This window comes from Sminthopsis crassicaudata, chromosome 1, assembly GCF_048593235.1.
Source record: "Sminthopsis crassicaudata isolate SCR6 chromosome 1, ASM4859323v1, whole genome shotgun sequence".
In the NCBI taxonomy this organism is placed as follows: Eukaryota; Metazoa; Chordata; class Mammalia; order Dasyuromorphia; family Dasyuridae; genus Sminthopsis; species Sminthopsis crassicaudata.
The window spans coordinates 63553492-63568202 of record NC_133617.1 but is presented as its reverse complement, the minus strand read 5'-3'; the positions used below and the strand labels follow the sequence as shown (position 1 = coordinate 63568202).

General features: G+C 40.5%; 9 non-coding genes across 9 annotated transcripts; 4 read left to right on the top strand and 5 right to left on the bottom strand.

The window, feature by feature from the left end:
* The first annotated feature begins 1564 nt into the window (after window positions 1-1564).
* On the top strand, window positions 1565-1636 carry TRNAH-GUG (transfer RNA histidin (anticodon GUG)). The gene has a single exon. It is a non-coding gene; the product is annotated as a tRNA-His (tRNA).
* A 1814-nt stretch (window positions 1637-3450) lies between these two features.
* TRNAV-AAC (transfer RNA valine (anticodon AAC)) lies at window positions 3451-3523 on the bottom strand. The gene has a single exon. It is a non-coding gene; the product is annotated as a tRNA-Val (tRNA).
* Window positions 3524-4764: 1241 nt separating this feature from the next.
* TRNAS-GCU (transfer RNA serine (anticodon GCU)) lies at window positions 4765-4846 on the top strand. The gene has a single exon. It is a non-coding gene; the product is annotated as a tRNA-Ser (tRNA).
* A 4311-nt stretch (window positions 4847-9157) lies between these two features.
* On the bottom strand, window positions 9158-9229 carry TRNAP-AGG (transfer RNA proline (anticodon AGG)). Its single transcript has one exon. It is a non-coding gene; the product is annotated as a tRNA-Pro (tRNA).
* Window positions 9230-9913: 684 nt separating this feature from the next.
* Window positions 9914-9986, bottom strand: TRNAV-AAC (transfer RNA valine (anticodon AAC)). The gene has a single exon. It is a non-coding gene; the product is annotated as a tRNA-Val (tRNA).
* Window positions 9987-10755: 769 nt separating this feature from the next.
* Window positions 10756-10828, top strand: TRNAV-AAC (transfer RNA valine (anticodon AAC)). Its single transcript has one exon. It is a non-coding gene; the product is annotated as a tRNA-Val (tRNA).
* Window positions 10829-11795: 967 nt separating this feature from the next.
* Window positions 11796-11867, top strand: TRNAP-AGG (transfer RNA proline (anticodon AGG)). The gene has a single exon. It is a non-coding gene; the product is annotated as a tRNA-Pro (tRNA).
* Window positions 11868-12826: 959 nt separating this feature from the next.
* On the bottom strand, window positions 12827-12908 carry TRNAS-AGA (transfer RNA serine (anticodon AGA)). The gene has a single exon. It is a non-coding gene; the product is annotated as a tRNA-Ser (tRNA).
* Window positions 12909-13553: 645 nt separating this feature from the next.
* On the bottom strand, window positions 13554-13635 carry TRNAS-GCU (transfer RNA serine (anticodon GCU)). The gene has a single exon. It is a non-coding gene; the product is annotated as a tRNA-Ser (tRNA).
* Between the last annotated feature and the right edge of the window lie 1076 nt (window positions 13636-14711).

Here is a 14711-nt window from a genome sequence, read left to right as displayed (position 1 = left end):
GAGAGTCTAAAATTTAATTCTTTAATCAGGAGAGAATAGTGCTTTCCTGAGATGCTATCTTTCCTGAAAAGGTGAGAATAAATAGGTAAAGCTATTCTCCCTTGGTTGGCGTTGGCTTGATCAAGAACTTAATGGTGGTGGTGGTGGTGATATCCTTCTTGTTGTTGTTGTTAGGAAGCATATACTCCTTCATTTCAAATCCCAGAACAACCTCCTCCCCTCCCCTTTTGTCTTCTAATGAGGAAGGAAAAATGCATCTCTCATCAGATGAAAAAATCAAAATCTCTCAGGCTTTCCACCCCAATCACTCTGTTGAATATGGCCTCCTTTCTTGTTACCCACACACTACTCCATTATCCACAGTACTACCCATCTGATACATCTATTGGAGGGATGAGGGATGGGAAAGGGAATTGACTTTTCTTCCTCCAATTATCTCCAAGTCCTTACAATACAAATACCAAGGTGCCTTAAAGAACTTGACTTGCTGGCATTAAAAATATGTGGTTTAGGGGCAGCTGGGTGGCGCAATGGTATAGAGCACCAACCCTGAACTCAATAGTTCAAATCTGATCTCAGTCATTTAACAATTCCTAAGTGTGTGACCCTGGACAAGTCACTTAACCCCAATTGCCTCAGCAGGAAAAAAAGATATGTTTTTATGATATGTAATATATGATTATATATATTTGATATATGTCATATTGGCATATAAATATATCATATATGATACATATTCATAAGATATATATAGTTTATAAAGATATTTCTTGATGTGTGCCTTAGTAGCCTGCCTACTTGGCTTATCCTTCATACTATTACTATCTGTACTCTACCCTGGTGTTTCTATTAGTTGGGTTGATCTTGCTGAGGAAACTGAGTTCATTAGAGAAAGATTTGTTCTTTGGACAATTTCCTTTCAAGCGCTCCTACAAACCAACTTGCACCTGTTTCATCCTCCTAGAATGGGAAAAGGTCCTGGGAAAAATCTCACCACACCCTCGTTGAAGTCCACTTAAGATGTGAACTATTTGCTGACACTGAAGAAGAGCTACTCTCTTTAGGATGCAGGTACCTAAGGGGAAATCCTCAAATGGTTCGTGTACTAGTGGACTCTTCTTTATTTCCCTCTAGTCGCGGCAAGAGTCCAAAGTTGGGTGGACTCAGTCAACATAATGATGCAAACAAAAGGCAGACGTTAGGTAGTGGAGCGGGGCTGGCAGAAGGAAAAAGTAAATGCGAACTGTGTCTGTGATCTAGCAAGGAAGAGGAGGGTTCCGGACTTTCCGTGAGTGATGGGAGAGAGAAAGGAGGGTTCTTTTGTGTGTTCCCAGCCTGTACACAGGCAGTTATTTATCTGTTACCCGTCTTCTGTGGACAGTTGCCTATTTTCGGAGCTTTAGGATCTCAGGTAGTCTGTGGGAACTGTTTGTGTGTAGCCTAGCAACTAAGTATCTCAACACAATTGTTATTAGGAAGAATGCGGGACTGAAAAAAAAGGAATTGATACAAACCGTACAAAATTTAAATTGAAGGAACGGCTTCACATCCGGCAGGATGGCGTGCCGTGATCGTATAGTGGTTAGTACTCTGCGTTGTGGCCGCAGCAACCTCGGTTCGAATCCGAGTCACGGCAAGTTTAGCTCTCCCTTTTTTTTTTCTTTAATTATCATTTCCCGATTTCGTTTCTCGTAAGATACGATTTGAAGACTTTTATATAATATCCAGTCCAACAAAGCAATAAGGTTTAACATCCTTCCATCACTCTTCTAAGTATTTTTCAGGAGCCGCCTGTTGATTTCTTAGTCAAAATATAATAATTATTATAACATGTATGTAGTTGCTTTAAGTTTTGCAAAGTGCTTACAAAAAGGGAGGTTATAAGGGTCTTTTTGTTTTGTTTCTTTTAATAAATTGTATTATTATCTCTTATTTTAAAACATCTAGCTTAATTTTCCCTGCATCCCTTCTCCTCACAGCGAGCTTATTCTTTATAACTTTTTTTTTTTTTTTTTTTTTGCTGAGGCAATTGAGGGTAAAATGACTTGCCCAAGGTCACACAACTAGGAAGTGGTAAGCGTTTAAGGCCAAATTTGAACTCAGGTTCTCCTGATTTCAGGGCTGGTACTCCAATTATTTAAAAACAACAAGAAAACCAGTAGAATTTTAAAAATCTAATCATGTGTACAATGTTCCAGAGCCCTAAATTCCCTCGCAGCTATGCAAAAGGAGAAATGGATTCTTATATCTCTCCCTAGTGCTAAATTTATAACTTTGCAGTGTTCTTTTTCAGTTGTTTTGTGACCATTGTGCTTCTAATTTCATTGTTAGAGTAGATGAAATTTTTAAGGAGTTGGCTCCTTGGTCCTTTGGAAGTAAAATCACCCTAGAAGTTTCTGATTCGAATTATTTTTCTTCTCATATACACTTGATTCCCACAGTCCTGACTTTATTCCCTACGAGAAAATAGACAAGTCTCTCTTATCATTAATTGTCCTCCAACTCCCTTTTTTTTACCCCCTCTTAGATTCATTAAGTGCTTTGGACATTTATTGTAAAATAAAATTTTACTGTAAAAGAAATTTTAATGTAAATTTAAATAACTATACTTAGTATGTATTTATTTAGCAAAAGTGAAAGGTCATATATGTACTCATGCTCCTGACTCCACCCCAAGCCCTCTATGCACTTCACAACTCAGCTGCGTCTAAGCTTTTCGTGGTGATCTTTTAATAAATGTTTATTATGAGCATCATAATTTAAGATAGATACATATCTTTTAAAACTTTTTTTAAAAATAACTTGTCAACTGTTCACCTCTCAAAAGATAATGTATGGGTCATGTTTTTATTCAACTATAACTTCTGCCTTTTGCCATCATTCATGAGAATAAGAATTAATACATTTACTCCAATAGTCTGTTTTCTCATCAATCACTAGACAAATATCGCACAGAGTTCCAAGAGAAAAGTTTAATACTAAAAGATATTCTGAAAACCTTATGAACCTTAATATCATCTATTCCCTTTTCTCTGCCATAGTTGCTGCAGAGCCGAAGACAGCACAGAAGGTGCTCAAAGTTGGCCATGGCACAAGAATCCAACACCAAGGGACCAATTTATTGGTGATGTGTCACCCAGGAATTAGGTGGATTTGTACCAGAGAAACAAAGGCTTATGCTGATTGGACCGTGCTCAGGGCTAGCTTGCCAGAACCCGCCAAACTTTGTTAATTTCCAACACTGCCTATTGAATATCAATCAGGATGTAGTCTAGGATTTTTGCAGAGGATAGCTTCGGACAAACCTCAATTAGCATCAGCTAATTGAAGAAGAGGTTGCCTAGGGAAGTGCCGGAGAAGTTCCTTCCTACGTTTTAATTGCCGGGAAAGTTATTCTAGGGAAGAAAAGCCAGACTGCTTAGCCTACTTCGTCTGATCCAAAAGGTAACGTGTTTCCGCCCGGTTTCGAACCGGGGACCTTTCGCGTGTTAGGCGAACGTGATAACCACTACACTACGGAAACCCACCCGATGGAAGTTGCTCCCCAATAAAATCCTTAAATAAATGGAGACAGCTCATTCCCGATGAATAATTAAGTCAATAAATGGAAGAACAAATAAATGAATAAATAAATAAATAAATAGTTTCTGATCTTAGCATGCTGCTCAAATTTTAATTATGAACTCCTACCAATTGGGAATTCTTTAGAAAATTCTAAATATGCTCAGAAAAATGAGTATACGTGAAAAAGGAGATTTTCTAAAATCACTAACATAAGTATGTTCTGAGACTACAGAAGGAGCAATTCCTAGTTCATAGTTCCTTGAATCTAGGTGACCAAATTGTTGTTTTGATTAATTCTGCTTTTAACGAACCCTGTGGCTAGGCTACTATCTGAAAAAGATCCTATGGTTAGCTGCTTTAAAATTTTTAACATGGATTAGAGCCAGAACTAAGGTTTATAAGCTGTCTTTCCCCTAACCCTAACTGCCAATGGTCTGGGTTACCAAAACAAGATACAATTTTGAAACAGAAGAATTCAAGAGAGCATTCATTATTAAGAATCCAGTAGACCCACCGAAGTAGGTCGGCCTAGCACTTCGCAGGAGGGAGTTGATTAGGAGGCTGGGAAGGCAGCAAAATGAAGACAAAGGCCTGAGTATTGAACCAAATTCTCTCAGGAATATAAATTCCTAATTTGGACGTCTCATTAACAGTTTATTCTATTTGTTTCCATTCTTTTCATTGACTCAAACACTGAGTGTTTGAGGGAAAGTATGCTATAAATGGTAAGGTAGAATGGGTATATTTTGCAGCTAATTATAAATACTCCTTTTTTCAACTTTGATTTCAGCTAATTATAGAAGCTCTCCAGTGTGGAGTTCTTAAATTGTATAGGTTGACGAATTCGGATACACAGAATAAATAATCTTAACACCCTAGCGTAGTGGTTAGCGTGTTGGGGTCCCAATCTTTCAGGTATTGTAAGAGCTCCCAGATAGTGCGTTACACTTGGAAGAGAAGGAAAATAATCGTTTTCAATTTAGAGGTATGGAAAAAGCAACGGATGTGAAACAGGTGAAAGACCAAAAGTGAAGACCCTGAAACAGTTCTTTGTGTATCGGACAGCTGTGATTTTCCAGATTAGACAGATCCAGTCTCCATTTCCCCCTCCCCCCAAAAAATCAATAATAATTTTACAGAAAGAACATCTCAGTCAAAGCAAAAAAAAAAAATTCTAAAATATGCAGGAGAAGTACCGTAGACGAGGTGGCCGAGTGGTTAAGGCGATGGACTGCTAATCCATTGTGCTCTGCACGCGTGGGTTCGAATCCCATCCTCGTCGTTTCGTTTCGAGTTTTTGATACTTCTTTCACCTGCATATTTCCGTGTTTGATGTCTCAGCTGTGCTTCTGTTGCCTCTCCATTCTTCTTTTTATTTTTTCCTTATTAAAGCTTTTTATTTTTCAAAGCATATGCATGGATAATGCTTCAACATTAACCCTTGCAAAACCTTGTTTTCCAATTTCCCCCTCTTTCCCCCATCCCTTCCCCTAGATGGCAAGGAGTCCAATATATGGTAAATATATGTGTGTGTGTGTGTGTGTGTGTGTGTGTGTTAAATCAATATATGCATACATATTTATACTATTATCTTGCTGCACAAAAAAAATCAAACCAACCCCCCAAAAAAAATTAGAAAAAATAAAATACAAGCAAACAACAAAAAGAGTGAAAATGCTGTTGTGAACCACACTCAGTTCCCACAGTCCTCTCTCTGGATGATGGCTCTCTTCATCACAAAATCTTTGAATTGGTCTGAATCATCTCATTGTTGAAGAGAATCACGTCCATCAAAATTGTTGCCGTGTATAATAATGATCTCCTGGTCTTGCTCATTTCACTTACCTCAGTTCATGTAAGTCTCTCCAGGCCTCTCTGAAATCATCCTATTTATCATTTCTTACAGAACAATAATATTCTATAATATTCATCTGCCATAACTTACTCAGCCATTCCCCATTTGATGGCATCCACTCAGTTTCCAGTTTCTGCCCACTACAAAGAGGGATGCCACAAACATTTTTGCACATGTGGGTCCCTTTCCCTCCTTTAAGAGCTTTCTGGGATATAAATCTAGTAGAAATACTGCTGGGTGAAAGGGTACACACAATTTGATAACTCTTTGGGCATAGTTACAAATTGCTGTCCAGAATGTTGGATTCATTCACAATTCCACCAACAATGTATACTGTCTCAGTTTTCCCACATCCCGTCCAACATTGGTTATTATCTTTTTCTGTCATTTTAGCCAATCTGAGCGGTGTGTAGTGGTATCTCAGATTTGTCTTAATTTACATTTCTCTGATCAATAGTGATTTGGAGCACGTTTTCATATGACTAGAAATAGTTTCAATTTCTTCATCTGAAAATTGTCTGTTCATATCTTTTGACCATTTATTAATTGGAGAATGGCTTGAATTCTTATAAATTTGAATCAATTCTTTATGTATTTTAGAAATGTACCTCTCCAGTCTTTAAAAAAAAAAAAAAAAAGAAAAAGAAAAAAAAAGCAGAGGGGCAGCTAGGTGGCGCAATGTATCCACTGCACTAGCCCTGAAGTCAGAAAGACCTGAGTTCAAATTTGATCTCAAACACTAAACACTTCCTAGCTGTGTGACCCTGCACAAATCAGTTAATCCCAATTGCCTCAGAGGGGGGGAAAAAAAGGTAGCAGGCTGCTCTATTCTTTTATTTGTAAATTATAGGGCGCCTATTCACTCTACCAAAATGACTGCAAAGAGGACTTCTAAAGGCCCCCCCAAAAAGAAATAGATGCTCCAAGAGTATTTAACTTCTTTGATTTGTTCTTAGCTCATAACTCAGACTTTTGTGTTTCCTAGACTCCCCCAGAATTTTTCAATGCAGGATGAATGAATTTCAGAGAATTTGGTCAGAAGGCATTCAAGAATAGATAGGCATAAGAAGGGAAGGACTTCTAATAAGGGGTGGGAGATTTAGGGCGTTTTTGAAAGCTGTGCCCTCCTAAAGGAAGGTGTGTCAGTTTCTTGAAAATTGGAAAATGTGGGTGAGGAGGTGGGTGTGTAGAGTATTTTATACTCTATGAGAGAAGTAAGAAGGTGGAAGGTATGTAATATGTATTGAAGAATTGTACATGTTTTAACCTACATTGGATTACATGCTATCTAGGGGAGAGGGTGAGGAAAGGGAGGGAGAAAAATTTGGAGCATAAAGTTTTGCAAGGGTGAATGTTGAAAACTATTTTGCATATATTTTGAAAATAAATGGCTATTATTTTTAAAAAGAAGAACAAGAACAAGAGAACAGGGACAAGAATGTGGCTTAGGTTGAGAAAACTTTTGGCCCCAATAAATATAGTTTAGAATATGTGGCAAATGATGGAGAGGCAATTTGCTTGTGTAGAAAAAATACGTCCTTATACAAAATAGCCATGCTTTGAAAGTTTAAAGATGAATTTTTTGTAATTATGATTGAGTGATTAACTGAGGAAATAAACCCAGGGATGTCCCCAGTAGGCTCGGATCCTACCTAATTACATTTCTAAAGTCGAAATACAGTAATTTGGTTTGTTTCTTTGCTTTAATTTGTACTTCTAATTTTTATGGGTATTTGGTCAGCTATGTTTTATGTTTTCTTTTTTCTTTTTCTTTATCTTTTTTTTTTTTTTTTTAACCTAGAAACCTTGCAGATGCTTTTGGGAGCATAATGCTGGACTTAGCAAAATTTGACTTCAAATTTGACCTTAGACATTTAGGAACAATAATTCACAACTTCTCTGTGTCTCCAACTCTTCATCTGGAAATTGGAGAGATAATCTTGCCTAATTCCTAGAACTAAAGTGATGAAAAAATGAGACAATGTTGAAAAGCACTTAGCAAACCTTAAAGCGTTATATTATATCAATACTAGATATTAAAAGGATGTAGAAGGAATTCTCATGAAATGTACCAAGGACAGTTCACTAAAAGCTATTACAGCTAACCGTGGATTTCAGGATTGACTGGAACTTTAGGGTGAGTGTAATAAAGTGAAGTGCAATAGTGACAAAGCTAGTCAGAGCTTTGAGAAATTAAAACTGAGTGACAGCGGGACTTTGTGGCCTTTAAGAAAGCTAATATTTGTCTGGGTATTTATTTATTTATTTTGGGGACCTGGTTAATGTATAAATTTGTTTTTCATGAGAGTATATTTGCAATGGATTTTGTATTTTTTTGCCTCCTCAATGTGTAGGGGAGGGGTGAAGGGAGAAAATTTGGAACTACAGATAAAATAAAATTGAATTCCAAAAAATAAAAATAAAAAAGCTAAGGAGGTCCTGGGCTGAACTAAAAAAGACATAGCTTCCCGAAATAGGGATGATTATCCCACAGTATTCTCCTCAGATGTCCCCTGGAGGACTGTGTTCACTTCCCTCACCAGTGGTTCTGAAACTTTTGTTCTCAATATCTTTATACTAATGAAGGGAAGGAAGGAAGGAAGGAAGGAAGGAAGGAAGGAAGGAAGGAAGGAAGGAAGGAAGGAAGGAAGGAAGGAAGGAAGGAAGGAAGGAAGGAAGGAAGGAAGGAAGGAAGGAAGGAAGGAAGGAAGGAAGGAAGGAAGGAAGGAAGGAAGGAGGAAGGGAGGAAGGGAGGAAGGGAGGAAGGGAGGAAGGGAGGAAAGGAGGAAAGGAGGGAGGAAGGGAGGAAGGAAGGAAGGAAGGAAGGAAGGAAGGAAGGAAGGAAGGAAGGAAGGAAGGAAGGAAGGAAGGAAGGAAGGAAGGAAGGAAGGAAGGAAGGAAGGAAGGAAGGAAGGAAGGAAGGGAGGGAGGGAGGGAGGGAGGGAGGGAGGGAGGGAGGGAGGGAGGAGAAGGAAGGAAGGAAGGAAGGAAGGAAGGAAGGAAGGAAGGAAGGAAGGAAGGAGAGGAGGGAGGGAGAAGTATGGCTGGAATTTGAAATATTTGGAATTCTGAAGCCTCAGAAATTTCCAGAATTGCTTTTCTCCTACAAGGACAGTGGAATGTTCACTTGTGTTTGTTCGAGTGTTTAGTAGGTGTCCGTCTCCAACCTCCACTCACTTCACTCACAGTTGCTTAATGATAATGATGATAAAATTAGAAAAACCTTACAAATACCAGTTTTATCACCACGGTAATTTGGCTGAGATCATACATCTAGTGTCTAAGACCATCTGAATTAAAGTTGTGGTTTTTTTGTTTTGTTTTGTTTTGTTTTGTTTTCCTGATTCTAGGCCCAGTGCTACATCCTCTGCACCATCCCAAAGGTGAGCTTGTCTCCTTGGTCAGGAAACAGACAACCTTACGTGGTTGAAAAAATCAGGGCTGAGTAGAGCATTCGGAAGGAGGAAGGGTCTTTCTTTAAAAACAAACGAACAGTAATTGTTAAAGCAAGAAAATCCCTTCCTCAAGGCCCGCATTTGGGTGTTCATCTGTGAAGTCAAAAGAACACTCCGGTGAACTAAGCAGGGAGCTAGGGAGCCACGTAGAGGAAAGGTGAATGCATAAAGCAAGAAGGATCGAGGTAGGGTGTGAAGGGTCGGAGAAATGCAACACTTTTCCAGTATTCTAAGGTTCTCTTTCCTCGGGTTCTCCAAGTTTGCCTCTTGGCTAAAACGGGAAGGGCTCGTCCGGGATTTGAACCCGGGACCTCTCGCACCCTAAGCGAGAATCATACCCCTAGACCAACGAGCCAACTTACAAAGCTGCTAAGTTCAAAAGCTTTCCTTCCTCTTCCTCCCCCTCCTCCTGGCCTTATATTTCCCCATTAGTTTTATTTATTTCAAACTCGGAAACAACTGTCTCCTCAGAGAACTCAGTCTCTCCAGATCAAATAGTCCAAGGGCACATTCAGCACCACTTCCTGATCCAACGCTCGGTCACCACAGATCACTACCACTTCCTCCCACCAAACACAGAGTCTAATTTAGGAACTTTGGCAACAGATACATGAGAGGGAGGGAAGGGAAGCTAGATGGCGGGGAAGAGGGGAGAGAGGGGAAGTTTGCCTTTCGGGATCCTCCTATCTGTAACACTAGATCCCCGGGGAACTAGGAAGGAGAATCTCACGATTTCATCTTCCAACATAGACTGATCTTCAGAAAACACTTATAGGGGCTAATGGCCTGGGTGACGAACCATAAGGCAGTGGTGTCCCGCTTAGAGAAATTTGGGATAAGAATTCTGAGATGCAACCGTGAATTCGTCCCGTTTCCTTACTTCTTAACTTGTCTAAATATGACCAAGATAATTCCAATTACCCAGGTTCACAACCTTCCGCATATTCCCGGCGTAGAATGCAATTCGAAGGGCTCCTTCAATTTTGAAAAACCCACGTAAAGGTTTGTGGAGAATTTGATCCCAAAAGGGAAAGACGGCTGTTTCCGCCCGGTTTCGAACCGGGGACCTTTCGCGTGTTAGGCGAACGTGATAACCACTACACTACGGAAACCCACCCTGCCAGCGTTTCTCAAAGAGCAATCCTTGAAGAGATTGAGACGCTTTGCATTAAACCCCTTGCAAGTAGTTCAGAATTATATTAGACTCTATGGATTATGCAAGTTCCCTGAGGATGCGCCGTTGTCATTAGAATTCGATGAAGACAGGGAAATTCAATGGTACTGAAGCGGAGAGCTTTCTAGATCTCTTTAGGTTGCAAATTTGTATAGATCTAGAGAAGTGCCTTCAGCGTAGCAAAACGAGTCAAAACTTCACAACTGGTGAGTTGTGAAGAAAGCTGGTTTGGGTGGAGAAATTAGGGCAGCGTTTGCTACCAGGCTCTGGCTTCAAAATAACGGGACCTTGTGATTTTTTTAAAGCTCTGTTCATCTCCTGTGGCGCCCGGGACAGCACTAGTCAGATCAAACTTTCCTTTCTCGGGAATTTGCTTAACAAACCTCTTCCTGCTCAGGACTCTGGTTAGTCACCAGAATTTTTGATATATTTGGAAGATGATCAGGTAAGAGCCAAGGTAGGCTACCTGGGGTATGCTTCCAAGACTACAACGGCAGGGAGAAAAAGGAGGCGCCACAACCCGTGAGATTCAGTCACACCCTCGATGTTCCAGTCTTCCCCACAGCCTTGGAAACCGGATTCAAGTGAAACTTCTGGGGAAAGTTGCTAATTCCTAGCATCCATAACGGCTCTGGGCTAGGGGCGAGTTTATTCAAACTGTTTCAAATTCTTCCAGAGGTATACCGGGCAAGGTGACCCCAGGGCGGGTTTCCGTAGTGTAGTGGTTATCACGTTCGCCTAACACGCGAAAGGTCCCCGGTTCGAAACCGGGCGGAAACATGAGAGTTCTCTATTTTAGATGACAGTAGCGGATATTTCACAACGGAAACATCCATTCTCTGGCGGGAATTTGCAGAAAACAAGAACCCTCTATAACGGAGAAAAATGACGCATTTTCTGTCCACCAAGCTATTACCATCATAGCGAGTAATAGGAGACTGGAACAGACAAACGGAAGAAAAGATGAAGAGCAATATCTGGACAAAAAGATGTCTTTGAACGATCGTTTAAAGACAATCATTTTTGTTCCGGAGATGTGGGACGTTTTCGGGGAGGAATAGATTGACTAGAGCCTAGAAGATAGGAAGTTCGGTTAACAAGCAAGCGCCTACTATGTGCCGATCACTATTCTGAGTGCTAGCGAGAGACCACAAACAAAAAGAAGTAAATAAATATCTCTTTGTACTCAAGGAGTTCACTGTGTTAAGGAAGAATCGTGTTTCCTGAAGGCCAGTCTAGCTAATGGTGGAACATCTCAGAACCGTCAGGGGTCTAAAGCAATGCAGTCGGTGAAGAAAAGAAATAATTGTTTTAGGGGAAAAATGTGAGCATATACTTGAATCCCTGGGGAAAGTTGGAGAAGCATGGGGTAGATTCCAGGGGCAAGATGAAATGAAATTCCCCTTCCTAGTTACCTGGGGAATGGGATTACAGTAGGGAGGTTGATCCTTGAAGGGCAGGCTTTTTCTTCGCGCTCCATCCAGTCTTTCTCTTCCGCCCGCGCCGTATCTGTTGCCAAAGTTCCCAAGTTAGATGCAGTTTGTTTGGTGTATCATGACCACGTAGGTCTAAGGTTTCCCTGGCTCGGGAGGAAGTGGTGGTATCCTGAGCTGAGAAAACGTTGGATCAAGGAATAATGCTAATTTTGATATGAAGAGACTTAAATTTTCGAGGAGGGGAAGGGGAAGAGAGGAGAAGAAGGGATGACAGAGGAAGAGGAGCTTTGACGTCTTTTCTTTTGTACTACGGCTCGTTGGTCTAGGGGTATGATTCTCGCTTAGGGTGCGAGAGGTCCCGGGTTCAAATCCCGGACGAGCCCTTTGGATTTTTAGTCAAACTTTTAGGAGCCAGAAGAAAAGAGAATGTTTAAAAAGTTTAGAATTTCTCCAACCCTTCACAGCCTACCTCAATCCGTCTTATTTTATGCACTCATCGAACCACCACATAGCTTCCTAACCCCCTGCTTAGTCCACCAGAAACTCCTAAATATTCTTTTTACATATGGATACCCTTCCTTCCTTCCTTCCTTCCTTCCTTCCTTCCTTCTTTCCTTCCTTCCTTCCTTCCTTCCTTCCTTCCTTCCTTTCTTCCTTCCTTCCTTCTTTCTTCTCTCACTCCCTCCCTCCCTCTCTCCTTCCCTCCCTCCCTCTCCCCCTCTCTTGCTCTCTCCCTTCCATTTCCCCAATCTTATGATTGACAATGCTCTAATTAACCTTTAGGTGTCAGTGTGGATATATTTTATGATCCCAAGTCCCTATTCTAACTGCTTTGTTAACAGACTGCTTTGGCATTTTTTAATTTGTTTTGGGTGTCACCCAGAACTTAATAATAGTTCTTTACGTTAGCAATAAGTAGTATCTCCATTAATACTTGTCTCTGGATACGTTTATAAACAAAAATGGAGATGTTTGAAACCCCAACTCTCTCATACGCTGCGTTAGCTATATATCTCCCGGTGAGTTGTCGTTGGCAAATTTGACTGTAATAACATCTGTACAGTATAAAATCTAAAGTACAATAACGCTACCGCCTACTGCTCTTTTCTCAATATTTATCCTCATGCCAACCCTGGAAACCGGGTGTTTTTAAAGTATCCCCATTTTCCATACGAGGAAACTGAGACACAAGAAAGCTATTGAATTGTTGATCAGCATCAGGACAGAGCTCTCCTGTGCCTGAAGTGTAAGACTGGAATAAATCAATTTGACCACTAGACTGCTTCTTCAAAGAATTGATAAAAGCCCACGTCTGACTAAGTGCAGAAGTAGCTTCACAACACGTAGTCGGTAGGATTCGAACCTACGCGGGGAAACCCCAATGGATTTCTAGTCCATCGCCTTAACCACTCGGCCACGACTACCACAGTTTAAGAAGTTCTATTGTCATTTCTTTTAAGGCATAGTGAGCCTATGTCTGTGCTTATCTTTTTTCCTATACAAGCCTCTCTCATTTATTACATTCTCTAATCTAGAGGACTTGTTAAAGCCAAAAGTTTTCTCGAACTAATCCAGCTTGTCTCATAAAGCAGAATTTCTCCCTGATGCTTTCCAGCCTCCTGGTAACTAATAACATCTTCCTCCTCGTGGGCAAAGCTTTCGAAAACGCCATTCCTCAATCTCCTCCACCCCTTCCCGCAATCTCCCCCTTCCCCACTTTATGCCTCTCTATTTTACGCCATTCCTCAATCTCCTCCACCCCTTCCCGCAATCTCCCCCTTCCCCACTTTATGCCTCTCTATTTTCGAATCTTTTCACCAAAGGCTCAGAAATTTTATGCAGTGACAAGTTATTGAAGGGGAAACTAAGAACGGCAGAAGTCTGGATTACTAGCCAAAGAAACTGAAGATTTTATCCAACTGCTCTTGGGTGCATGAGAGCGTATAATTTTTAAGTTGAAGAAGAAGGAAAGGTATTTTGTACAAGGTTTCCTTGGAGAAATGGTTAAGGGTTAGAAGAAATTGTAGGACAGCTGAAGTACAATTGTCAAAAGTCTCAATGATGACAAACGACGAGGATGGGATTCGAACCCACGCGTGCAGAGCACAATGGATTAGCAGTCCATCGCCTTAACCACTCGGCCACCTCGTCCCCATAAAAACCAAGTTCCCTTTTTCAAAGTTTTGGTTTAGTTTGCTTTGGTTTACTTTGGTTTGTTTGAAAGATTTTTTCAGTATCTACAATAAAGTCTTTGTAAAGTTTTTTTCTTTGAGGTGAAGATTGGGAGGGCTAGATATTATTTGGAAAATCACAATTCTCCTATGCATAAGATATAAAACTGCAAAGTCCTCCTTTACAGCTTTCTCACCTCCAATGCCCTTTCCCTATCTCTAAATAGTAATGATTATTTTCCTTCTCTTCTAGATACAGCATACTCTTTGAAAGCTATCCTCTCCTTCATGAAGACCTGGAAAGATTGATCACTAGAGGGGTAATTACTACGGTAGACAATTGTGTATCTGCACTCATCAATCTGTAGCTTAAAACCGACCCCTCCACCGAGAGAAGCGAGGAGGGAGAGAGGGGATGTTGCTTCCCAGTAACAGCCAAAAGATTTAATTAGCTCAAAGCATTCACTAAAATGGCAAAGTAGGACCAAATCAGCTGCAAAAGATATGCACTCTATCCCACAATGTGTAACACATTCTTCTACAAACACTCAGAGTCAGTGAGGAAAAATGGGAACAGAGTACACTGATAGTAAGGCACAAGAGAATTCAGTACTCAACACTTCGAGACCCCACGGTCTTTCTTTTCTAAAGTCTTTACCTTGTCTTCCGCCCTCCCAAAATAAGAAAACCGCTTTCTTCAAAGTGACTCTACTTGGCAGACTTGACTCTCAGGGTCTGTTCTCCACCTCTAGATTCTCAAACTGCCCACTGTGAATCCATCAAAGACTGCTCTCTCTTCTCATGATACCGATCAAGATTATCTAAAAGATTTCTATCCCTTTTACTCTGTGTGTATTTGGTGGGAGGGAAAAGGAGGTAAGGAAATTGGTGTCTCTGCTCCCAGCTATGCTTAAGTAAGTAACTTTGTTTCAGAATGCGAACCCGCGAAGTAAAAAAAAAGGACCCAAGAGAATTCCTTATTTTCCATCCATCTTTTGATGGAGAACTAGACTCCTCAAAGTTGACTACTGCTTCAGCAATGCTTCGATTCCCTCC